The sequence below is a fragment of the Cervus elaphus genome, chromosome X (genome assembly GCF_910594005.1).
Source record: "Cervus elaphus chromosome X, mCerEla1.1, whole genome shotgun sequence".
In the NCBI taxonomy this organism is placed as follows: domain Eukaryota; kingdom Metazoa; phylum Chordata; class Mammalia; order Artiodactyla; family Cervidae; genus Cervus; species Cervus elaphus.
This window is the reverse complement of record NC_057848.1, coordinates 78,303,215-78,313,623: the sequence shown is the minus strand read 5'-3', so window position 1 is coordinate 78,313,623 and position 10,409 is coordinate 78,303,215. Positions and strand designations below refer to the sequence as shown.

The window sequence follows — 10,409 nt, the reverse complement described above, 5'->3', positions numbered from 1 at the left end:
GGGAGCTGACCACTTAATTGGCTGCCAGATTCTAGAATCTCCAGAGATTATTTATGGGGCACCCCGACCCTGGTCTGAGGTCCTTCTGCCCTGAGTGTTCACTGCTTGGGTAGAGAATGCTCCTCAGCTAGACTGGCTTCATGGATAGTCAGAGTTCCAATGAAGTACACGCAGCCCTGCTGGCCCCATCACCTGATGGGGAGCCCGCAGCAGGGGACCCCCCTGATTCCCCACAATGCAAATGTGCATTCAGGGGAGGTTTTGGCGAAGCAGGGTGACCAACACAAGAGCCCAGATCTGGGCTCCCAATACAACCCGCCGCCCACAGGGCCCGAACCCAGAAACAGCCAACAAGCAAGAGAACAACACTGTCCTCAGGCTGTCCTTCCCCAGGAAGCTCTGGATGATCGTAGAGCATGTGGTCTTCACCTCTGTGTACTAGAACGACAAGGGAGACACAGTGGTCATCAAGGCAGATCTCTTCCAGACAGAGGTCCTCCAGGGCAGAGTTGTGGACAGGATCTTCCAGACAGACAGCATCCAGTTTCATCTGTGAACTGAACCTGTATGAGTTCAGTAAAATCCATCCTTCGAGTAGCTCTGTGGGGAAGAAGAGGATGATGGCACCAAAGAAATCCCTTCCAGGGAGACTAGACTAGATGAGCCGAGCGCTAGACAGGTTTAGTTTCCCAGGAGAACTTTTTTCTCATGAGAGGGTGGTCAAGGAAAGAGAAGAAAGCAGGGCCTTTCGTGTTCCACAAACCCCCTTAGACAGGATCCACATGGGTGCCTCCAGACCCTGAGAGGCCACTTGATGTCAGGGACGGCCAGTAACACCTCAGGTGAGGCTGGCCCCGGGGGAGCTCTAGGGAGCACACTCACTAGGGCCTCATAACCTACCAGGAATGAAGAGACCTTGTCTCCCTCCTTAGGGAAGTCCAGGGCTGTGGTGGGGAGGAGGGTGGCAAGGAATGGCTATTCTCCCCCACATTGGCTAAAGTAATCCATTTCCTTTCAGATCTGTCACAACTCCAACTTTCAGAGAGACAAGCCTCTCTTCCTGCAGAACATCTGGACAAAAGGCGACCCCATAACAACTGCTCAGCCCGCCACCAGCACAACAATGACTCCAAAGAGAAAGAAGCGAGTGTTGATGACCAGACACTCTCCTCGATTCCATCACAATGAGTCCACCCAAGAAGCTGACAAGAAGGCCCCGAAGGGATCCCCAACTGCTCACAGAACCCCCTGCACTCTTTCGTGTTCTGTGGCCTTTGGTTTATGGGCAGTGTAGCCGTGCAGGCCGGGGCAAACCATCTTCCCAGTGAGCAGGGTGGCCCCAGTGGAGAGGGTACGTCCAGCAATGCCACGTCTGTACCCCCAGCTACTGCTGGAAGGGACACCACAGGGGAACTGCTGGAGAGTTCCCAGAGTACCCAGATTATGGTTCAGTGATGAGATGACTATGTATAGCACCTATTATTCCATCGTGAAGGCGGCTGTTTCAGTTGTGGCCCCAAACGAGGCCCCTGAAGTGGACGAGGAGAAGGAGTCCTCAGATTACAAGTGTGCCCTCTGTGAGCAGTTCAAGGACAACCTCAATCCCTGAGCTGCCAGGTCCCCAGGGACACTCAAAAGCACGGCCTTGTAATAAAACAATCTATTTCTGGCTCTAATAAAGTAAAGCAAAACTTCACTGGAGTAAATAAAGAATTGAACAAGAACTGTGAGTCTGTGTTCTTTCTGTCTGTCCATGCTATTCACACATGACACTGGATGAGCCATATGAGGCTGGAAGCCCACACCCCAGGCCAGCTTCAGTCCAGTCCTCAAGGTCCATTTTCATCTGAAGCAGCAGCATTTCACACGCTCGGCCAATGTTCTGACCCACAAGCTGAGTGCTGAGGCGAGCCCAGGACGGGCTGGTCCCTGTGCCTTGCCTGCCACTCAGCAGACAGCCCAGCCAGGCTCCTGACCTTGGGGGTGTCACCTTCCATGAGTCATGCACCCTAAAGTAGAAGGGGCTCCTCCTGGGTCCCCCAGTGATGCCACAAGTTTCTGATCAGTAGTTGAGAGTCTCTGGCTCCCAAACCAGGGGTCTCCCCAAGAGGTCTACTGGAAAGCAGGGTGACCCCACCAGCCAAAGGCCTTGCAAACACATGACCCCAAACGCAAAGCCAAGTACAAGGTTTCCAAAGTCAAGTACAAGGGTGGTGAACGCCAGCCCTTGTCTTTGGACGTGGAATAGCCAAGCAGCATGTCCAATACACACTTTGTGAGCCAAGGGACACTCTACAGCAAGGCAAGGGTCACCTGCAAAGACAAACCACGGCCTGTTTCTGGGCCTGCAGGCCTCTCCACGTGCCTGAGGCCTCGCTGGCTGCTGACACTCAGCCCAGCCCCTGGCCTTCCCCCATCACCTGCTGGACACTTCCAAAACTGGGGAGTTTGGACCAGAACATAGAGGGAAAAACACTAACCGGTTTCTTAACAACACATTCACAACCACCCAGACCCAGCAGGGCCAAAACGAGTGGCGATGCCATTTTCTCGTAAAGGGCAAAGTCCCGGGGACTCTCGCTGAGTCCAGGACAGCAACACAGGATAAGAGTCTTGGGCCCAGCCCTGCGCCAAGTGGGCAGCCCGCCACAGGGCGGGGCCAATTCAGACCGAACCAGACGAGCATGTCCAGGGCACAGTGGCGACTGGACGGTGTCACCATGACCTGGTCTCTCAGTCACCTTCCACTTGAAAGCCTAGTCTGGACAGGCTTCCTGCCCAAAGGGGATCAGGTGCTCGGGGATGTCCACCTGGAAGATGTCCTTCCCAGCCCTCCCCGGGACGGGATGCAGCAGCCACTGGGAGTTGGCAAGCGCAGTCATTACTTCTGTTGCAGGTCGGGCAGCAGGGCTTGATTCTCCAGCTCCTCCACCTCGTCAGGACCTAGGTTTTCTGGGCACAGCAAAGTGACCCCAATGTCCACGAGATCTGTGTGCCAAGACAGGACACAGAAGGAGAACAAGGTGATTCAAAGTCACGCCTGCTAGAGAGTAAGATCGCATTACGGAAGGGAACCTTGGTGAACTGGATCCTCTGTCTGAGCCTTTCAGCGGGCTCACCTCGGCAAAGGGAATTCAGGGCAATGCCAAGTGAGGGAGGGAGAAAAATGAAAGGGAGAGGCCTGGCGCTCCAGGAACCCACCAGGATGTGGGCAGCTCTCAGTCTGACCACTGCAGGCTGCAGGGTCAGAGCAGGAGGGCCCCGGCGGAAAGCCTGTGGATATCAGGTCCCCAGGTGATTCATTAGCAGAGAGGTGTTGCTGTGGGGCCTCACCTCTGGGGAGTCAGGGGACTTGCTCAGGCCCTGCTGCACGCAGTGGGGATGGGGAACCCAGGCTGGGTGCTGTGGCGCCTCTCATGTTCTCTGCCGGGCACACACACACACACATATGTACATGCACAGAGACAAGTGCCACATGCAGACCTGGATCTGGGCGGGGCTCATCCCCAGCCTCTGCTCCAGGAGCTCCCACGAGGCCGCATCCCCCCAGTCCGCTGCCTGATGTGGACAGCCAGGGTACAGTGCCAGGTCTGCATAGCACAGGCCACGGACCACGTTTCCAGGTTCTTGACATCATTTAAGAAGAAACCTGGATAAGTCTTTCAGGACAGACAACTGAACTTCATCTCCCAGGGCTCCCAGGGCCTCACATGGCTGTGGAAACACAGATCCACAAGGGCCAGCAGCCTGACACAGCGGCCTGCAAGCTCACAGCCCTGGGCCGGACATCAGCCCCACGTGTCTGAGCATCCTCCAAGCCTGCTGACACAGAGGGGAGGGTCACAGAGGGCTGGCTCCTTCCACCCATCTCCACACTGTCTGTTGACAGGGGTTGGCGAGCCAGAGGACCCGTCCATCACATGCAGTCTGTGGGGAGGTCAGGAAGGAGGGCAGGACAGCGGGAGAGAGGCATGAGGTGAGTTTGAAGAAAGAGGGAGTTAAAACCCTGGGAGCACTCAGGAGGGAGGGTGAGTTCCCTGGCTTCACAGCCCAGTGGCTGGGCTCTGGTCCTCTCCCAGCACAGACAGGGACAGTCCTGGGCTTGGTTTCCCCCAACACTGGGCCCCACCCCACCCCTCAGCTCCCTGACCCCATCACTGCCCATGCTCTGCAGATCCCCCATCTTAGCCCAGGGCTGCTGAGTGCAGATCTGTGCTAACCAATCTGGCCTCGACCCTGGGGCTGCCCTGGACCTCAGACGCCCTGCCAGGTGTCTTTCCCGGGTGTCTTCATCTTTGGGAGCCACCTTCCTCCCATCCCTTCTCACACCATGGCCTCCACTGTCAGCAGATGCCCTGGTCCCTGCCCAGAGCCTAGAGTAGAACAGAGAGCAGAAACTAGTGGGACAGTCATGTCCTTGCCAGGGCCTGGGATGGCACCACACAAGGATCACAGAATTCAAACCTCAAATAACCCGCTAGGTTACTGTCACCTCATTTGACTGCTGAGGAGGAGCCGAGGGATAGAGAGATAGCCCATGACTGCAAGGGACCTGACCACTCGCCCCTCCATTCTCACTTCTTTCCTTGTACCTGGTTGGGGTTCCCTGTTTACTCGAGGGGGGTGGAGGCAGAGGAGCAGAGCCACGGGCCTGAACATCAGCAGCATCTCAGCACCTCGCAGGGAGCCTCCGTTTCCAAGTTTCTGTGATGACGGGGACAAAGTCCCAGAGGCACCCAGCTCGGGGCCTTACAGGCCTTTCCTTCCCCGAACACAGCAAAGCCACAGTTCTCACAGGCCCACAAGGCCCCACCTGATCTGGCTCCTATCCTAGTGGCCTGCTCTCCTCACCCCTGGATTCACCTCCAGTAGCTACGGAGGCTGTCCCTTCATCCTTAGAACAATCCAGTGTGTTCTTACTTTAGAGCCTTTGTAGGGTGTGAGGAGTAACACCCTGTCCCCTCAGAGTCAGGTGCTGGAGTCTCAACCCCAAGTACCTCGGCGTGACCTTACAGACAAAGGAAAGGTCTTCTCAGAGCTGACGGTGGTCAAGTGAGCTCATTCGGATGGAACCTCCTCTAACAGGACGGCTGTCTCCATACAAAGGACACATTTAGAGACAGACAGACACAGAGGAGAACTCCAGGTGAAGAGGAAAGTGGAGCTCTCCAAGCCCAGACACGGCCACCATGGCCAGCAAAGCCCCAGAAATGAGGGGGGAGAAATGGGACAGACCCTCCACCTCCGTCATGAGAACCAGCGTCAGTCAAAACTTTGACCTCAGTTACTGGCCTCCTGAACCAACACGGTTCGTAGTTTGAGCCACCCCCCCTGTGTGACCCTGACACAAAACCCTTTCTCCAAAGAAGACCCTTTCTTCAAAGATGACATAGATGGCCAACAGGCACGTGAAAAGAACCTCAACATGCTTAATTAACATCCAAATACAAATCAACACTCCAATGAAGTATCACCTTACACTGATCAGAATGGCCATCATCATAAAAACCTGTGAAGAATAAATGCTGGAGAGGGTGCAGAGAAAAGGGAACCTTTGTACACTGTTGGTGAAATGTAAATTGGTACAGTCAGTAGGGAGAACCGTATGGAGGATCCTTAAACAACTACAAACAGAACTACCAGATGATCCAACAATCCCACTCCTAAATATATACCTGGAAAAGACAGAAACTCTAATATGAAAATATACATGCACCCCAATGTTCATTGCAACACTATTTACAGCAGACAAGATATGGAGGAACCTAAATGTCCATCAACAGATGATTAGATAAAGAAGAAAGAAGATGTGGTTTGCGTGCACACACACATGCACGTGCGTGTGCGCGGGCACACACACACACACAGGAATCCTTCTCAGCCATGGAAAATAATGAAGTAATACCATCTGTAGCAACATAAATGGACCTAGAGATTATCATATTAAGAGAAGCAAGTCAGAAAGAGAAAGACAAATATTGTATGGCATCACTTATATGTGGAATCTAAAAAGATGCTACAAAAGAAATTATTTACAGAGCAGAAACAGACGCAGAGAACAAATTTATGGTTACCAAAGAGGAAAAGCAGGGGAAGCGATAAATTAGGAGTTTGAGATTAACAGATACACACGACTATGTATAAAATAGTACTACTGTGGTGCTGGGGAAGACTCTTGAAAGTACCTTGGACAGCAAGGAGATCAAGCCAGCCCATCCTAAAGGATATCAACTGTGAATATCCATTGGAAGGACTGATGCTAAAGCTGGTCACCTGATGGGAAAAACCGACTCACCTGGGCTCTGTCCTCTCCGCCCCTGAGTCCCCACTCCTCACACCAGGTCCCCAATCTCTCAGAGACCGGGATGTCAGGAAGTCAGGACAGGTCTAGTGTGTTCTTCTCACCCCAGGGGCTCCCAGGGCTGACAACAGAGGCGGGAATCTGTGGGGTCCCTTCAGTCCTCCGCAGGGACCTCATCTTGTCTCTGGGTAGGTCTTCGGATTCTCTCCTCTCCCCTACTAAGCCCCCAGCCCTTAAACCAGGACTCCAGTCACCCTGAGAACCAGATGTCAGGAAGTCTGCTCCCTATATCAGGACCCCAGTCTGAACCCCGTATGTTAGGAAGCCAGCTGCCTATACCAGGTCCCCAGTTTGAGACTGGATGTCAGGAAGTCAGCCCCCTATACCAGGTCCCCAGTCTCTCTGAGACCTGGATGTCAGGAAATGCAGCATATGTTCATCCACCCTATGTCCTCCCAGAGCCCACTCTGCTTTGGGGTTCAGGGTCCCCTCAGTCCTCCCTCAGCATCCTCACCTTGACCCTCCAAAGAACTAAGATCTTCCCCTCTGCCCATCTGAGGCCCTGCCTCTTCTGACAGTTGCCTAATGTATCTGAGACACAGATGCGGAAGTCAGAACAGACTGCCAAGTGCTCATCCCACCAGCAGGGTGGCTCAGGGCTGACAGCAGGGGTAGGGATCTGTGGGGTTCCTTATAATCTCCCTCAGGGACCTCATCTTGAGCCCTGGCAGATCCGGGGATGCCCCCTGTGTTGACCAGAGGTGGGACCCTCACATCAAGGCTCAGGGAGCACAGAGGGTGGATGAGCTCATGCTGCATTACCTGGCATCCAGGTCTCAGAGAAACTGGGGACCTGGGAGAGGGGGCGTGTCCTCAGGTGAGCAGAGGGAAGAAGCCCAGCTCCTGCGGAGTTTCAATTTGGGGACTCTGAGGGAGGACTGAGGGGACCCTGACCTCAATCAAAAGAGACCTCAGAGAAGCCTGTACCTGCTGTTGGTCCCTGGCGGCCGTGGGGTAGGATGAGCCCAACGTGCGTGGTCTCACTTCCTCACATCCAGATCTCAGACTGGGGACCTGGTATGGGGGCTGACTTCCTGACATCCGAGTCTCAGACTGGGTACCTTGCATATGGGGTGGGGCCTCAGGTGGTCCAATTCCCAGGTCCGGTGGGGTGTCAGGTTGAGGACCCTGAGGAGGAGAACTAGAGGACCCTGGACCCCAATCACAGGACACCTCAGAGAAGCTTGTTTCTATTGTCAGTCCAGGGCAACCGTGGGGGTAGAATGAGTGCAGCGGGCATGGTCTGACTTCCTGACATCCGGGTCTTGGAGAGACCGGGCCCTGGTGTAAGGGGCGGGGCTTCAGGTGGGGAGAGCCGAGAATCCCAGGTCCTGCTCGGAGGCGAGGTGAGGTGCCTGAAGGAGGGCTGAGGGGACCCTGCGTGAGGACCGACGGAACCCCACAGATCCCCGCCCCTGTAGTCGGCCCTGGGAGAGCTTTGGGTAAGAAGAGCACACTGCCTGTCTGCCTTCCTCACATGCTGTTCTCAGAGACTGGGGATCTCGTGAAAGCGGCACGGTCTCAAAATGGCGGACGGGACAGTCCCCGGTCCTGCCTGGAGTCCAGGCTGCATGCGACGATGGAAGGAGGCAGAAAGACCCCAACAGGGAGGCAGGGATCCTGGCCCTTATGTGGACTCTTGGAGGCCGTAGAGCGGGGTGAGCAGTTTCTTGGCCTCTGGCTTAGGGACCTTCGGAGGTGAGGTTTTTCCGGCGGAGGGTGGAGACTTCAGGTCGGCAGAGGCTGGACTCCCCAAACCCGAGGGAGGACTGAGGAGACCCCCGCCCCTGTGGTCAGTGCTGGGAGGCCAAGGCAGGACGTGAGGAGGAGTTGAGGACTGAGCATCTCCCCAGCCTAGGACCCACAGGAAACCCTGGGTAGGTGTGGCTGCATGTGGAGCCCCTCAGCGCTTTCTGTTCAGGCTCGGACCTTGTTCAGAATTTCCATGCAGGTCCCCAGAGGGGAGGGACCAGGTCGTGCTAGGGGAAAGGTGAGCACTACAAGGGAGCCCTGAGGGGACCTCCTACCACACAACTTGGGGGACCTCACAGAGTCTACCCCTCGTACTGTCATGGAAGGCTCAGGGCTGTGCCACAGGATACCGCAGAGCTGCCCCCTCCCTTTCTTTCACAGGAGCTCCAGGAACCAGGAGAGGAAGGCAGAGGACTGAGGCTCCAGTCCTGAGGTCAGAGGGCAGAGGTGGTCCAGGCAGTCCCAGGAGTCAAGGTGAGGAGGGTGCCCTGAGTGTGCACCAGGAGCTCCCCATCCCAGAACAGAGGGGACCCCACAAGGGCCTAATCCCCCACCTTGTCAGCCCTGGAAATCTCAGACTGTGCTGACTGCACCATGGGGAGACACCTCACTTCCTCTTTCAGGTAGCCAGCGGACTGGCTGCCCTGGAGGCTTGCCCCTGTGAGGTCTGAGAGCACCCCTCAAAAGGAGACCTGTAAGTGGCCTGTGTGAGACCGCCCAGGGTGTGGATCTCAGCTGAGGCCATTCACAGCCCCTCTCTCCCCTAGTCTGGCCTGTGATCCCCATCTATTCCCCTGCCCCATTCCTGTCTGTGGTTTGATCCCAGGCATCGTGCTCGTGGTCGAGATGAGTGAGCTGAGCAAGCCCGAGGAAGACTTTTAGGACCCTGGCGAGGCCCAGTGCCCAGTGAATGTGCAGCTCTTGAGGGCTGAGGCAGGGGTGGCTGCATCCGCCTCGGCCTCCTCCCTCACAGTGTCCTCCGTAGCCACTGGGGAGTCCTTGCCCCAGGAGGCTCTGAAGGAGATGAAAGCTAACCTAATAAAGTTCCTGCTCTTCAAGTATCTAGCCAAGGAGCTGACCTCCCAGGCGGAAATACTGAAGAAGGTCCTCAGGGATAACCAGGAGCAGTTCTCGGTGGTCTTCAGCCAAGCCTCACAGTGCCTGGAGCTGGTCTGTGGTGTGGAGGTGAAGGAGGTGGACCCCAGGGAGCACATCTACATCATGGTCCCCAACCTGGGCCTCACCTGTGATGTGATGCTGAGCGGTGGGCAGAGCATGCCCAAGGCCGGCCTCCTGGTGCTGATCCTCAGCCTGATCATGAGGAATGGAGACCGCGCCCCTGAGGAGAAGGTCTGGGGAGCACTCAGCAGATTGGGTGTGTGTGTTGGGAGTGTGCACTGTGTCTTTGGGGAGCCCAGGACACTTCTGACACACGTGTGGGTGCAGCAGGGGTACCTGGAGTACCGGCAGGTGCCTTACAGCTACCCTGCTCGCTATGAGTTCCTGTGGGGTCCCCGGGCCTATGCAGAGACCAGCAAGCGGAAAGTCATGGCATTTCTGCTCAGGGTCAAAGAAAGGGCTTCGAGGGCCTTCCCACCCCTGCCTGTAGAGGCTGCAAGGGAGGAGGATGAGGCTGCCTGAGCCAGAGCAGGATCCAGGTGATCCTTCCCTCTGTGATTGAAGACGGAGCGGTCAGCCTTCTCAGTAGTGAGGCCCTGGGGCACTTTGGGGAACCAGTGTATAGCATCTTTGGGTTCCTGGTCTCTATGATGACTTGGAGGTTCACCTGTTTTCCTTAGAAAAATTTCAGACTTTGCTTGTTTTCATAGAAGACTAAATAAACTTCAGTGTCTTAGCTTCATGAATGATGCTGATCACAGTGTGTTTGTGCTTATCCAATTCATGAACAACGGTTTTGCTGTTTTGTAAAAGATAGTGGAAACTCTTCCATTGTGTTTTGTGGTCCTGAACAGAATGGAGTGGAATTGGAATTAGAACTGTTTTGGAAAAGTGAGCTTACTTAGCAGTAACATTGATGAGGGACGAACTAGATGATAAAAATAATTGTAGAGAATTCATGCTTCTGTCCTTCTTGTGTGTCATTTTCAAAAACTAAATTATCTCTTGTGCATTTGGAATTGCCTGGGTTATTTAAGGAAGTAGCAGATAATTAATTGAGCCCCCTGCTCACTGGCTCATGTATTCCAAAGACCTTTACGGAGCCTCAGCTCCGTGAAAGGCTGGGTTTGCAGTGGGGACACTAGGAGAAGCAGGACACACCAACACCTAGAGCGAT

The 10,409-nt window shown here is 55.0% G+C and overlaps 1 pseudogene; it reads left to right on the top strand.

Annotated features, from left to right (window-relative positions):
• Window positions 1-7,681: 7,681 nt before the first annotated feature.
• Window positions 7,682-9,754, top strand: LOC122690891 (annotated as a pseudogene).
• Window positions 9,755-10,409: the final 655 nt, after the last annotated feature.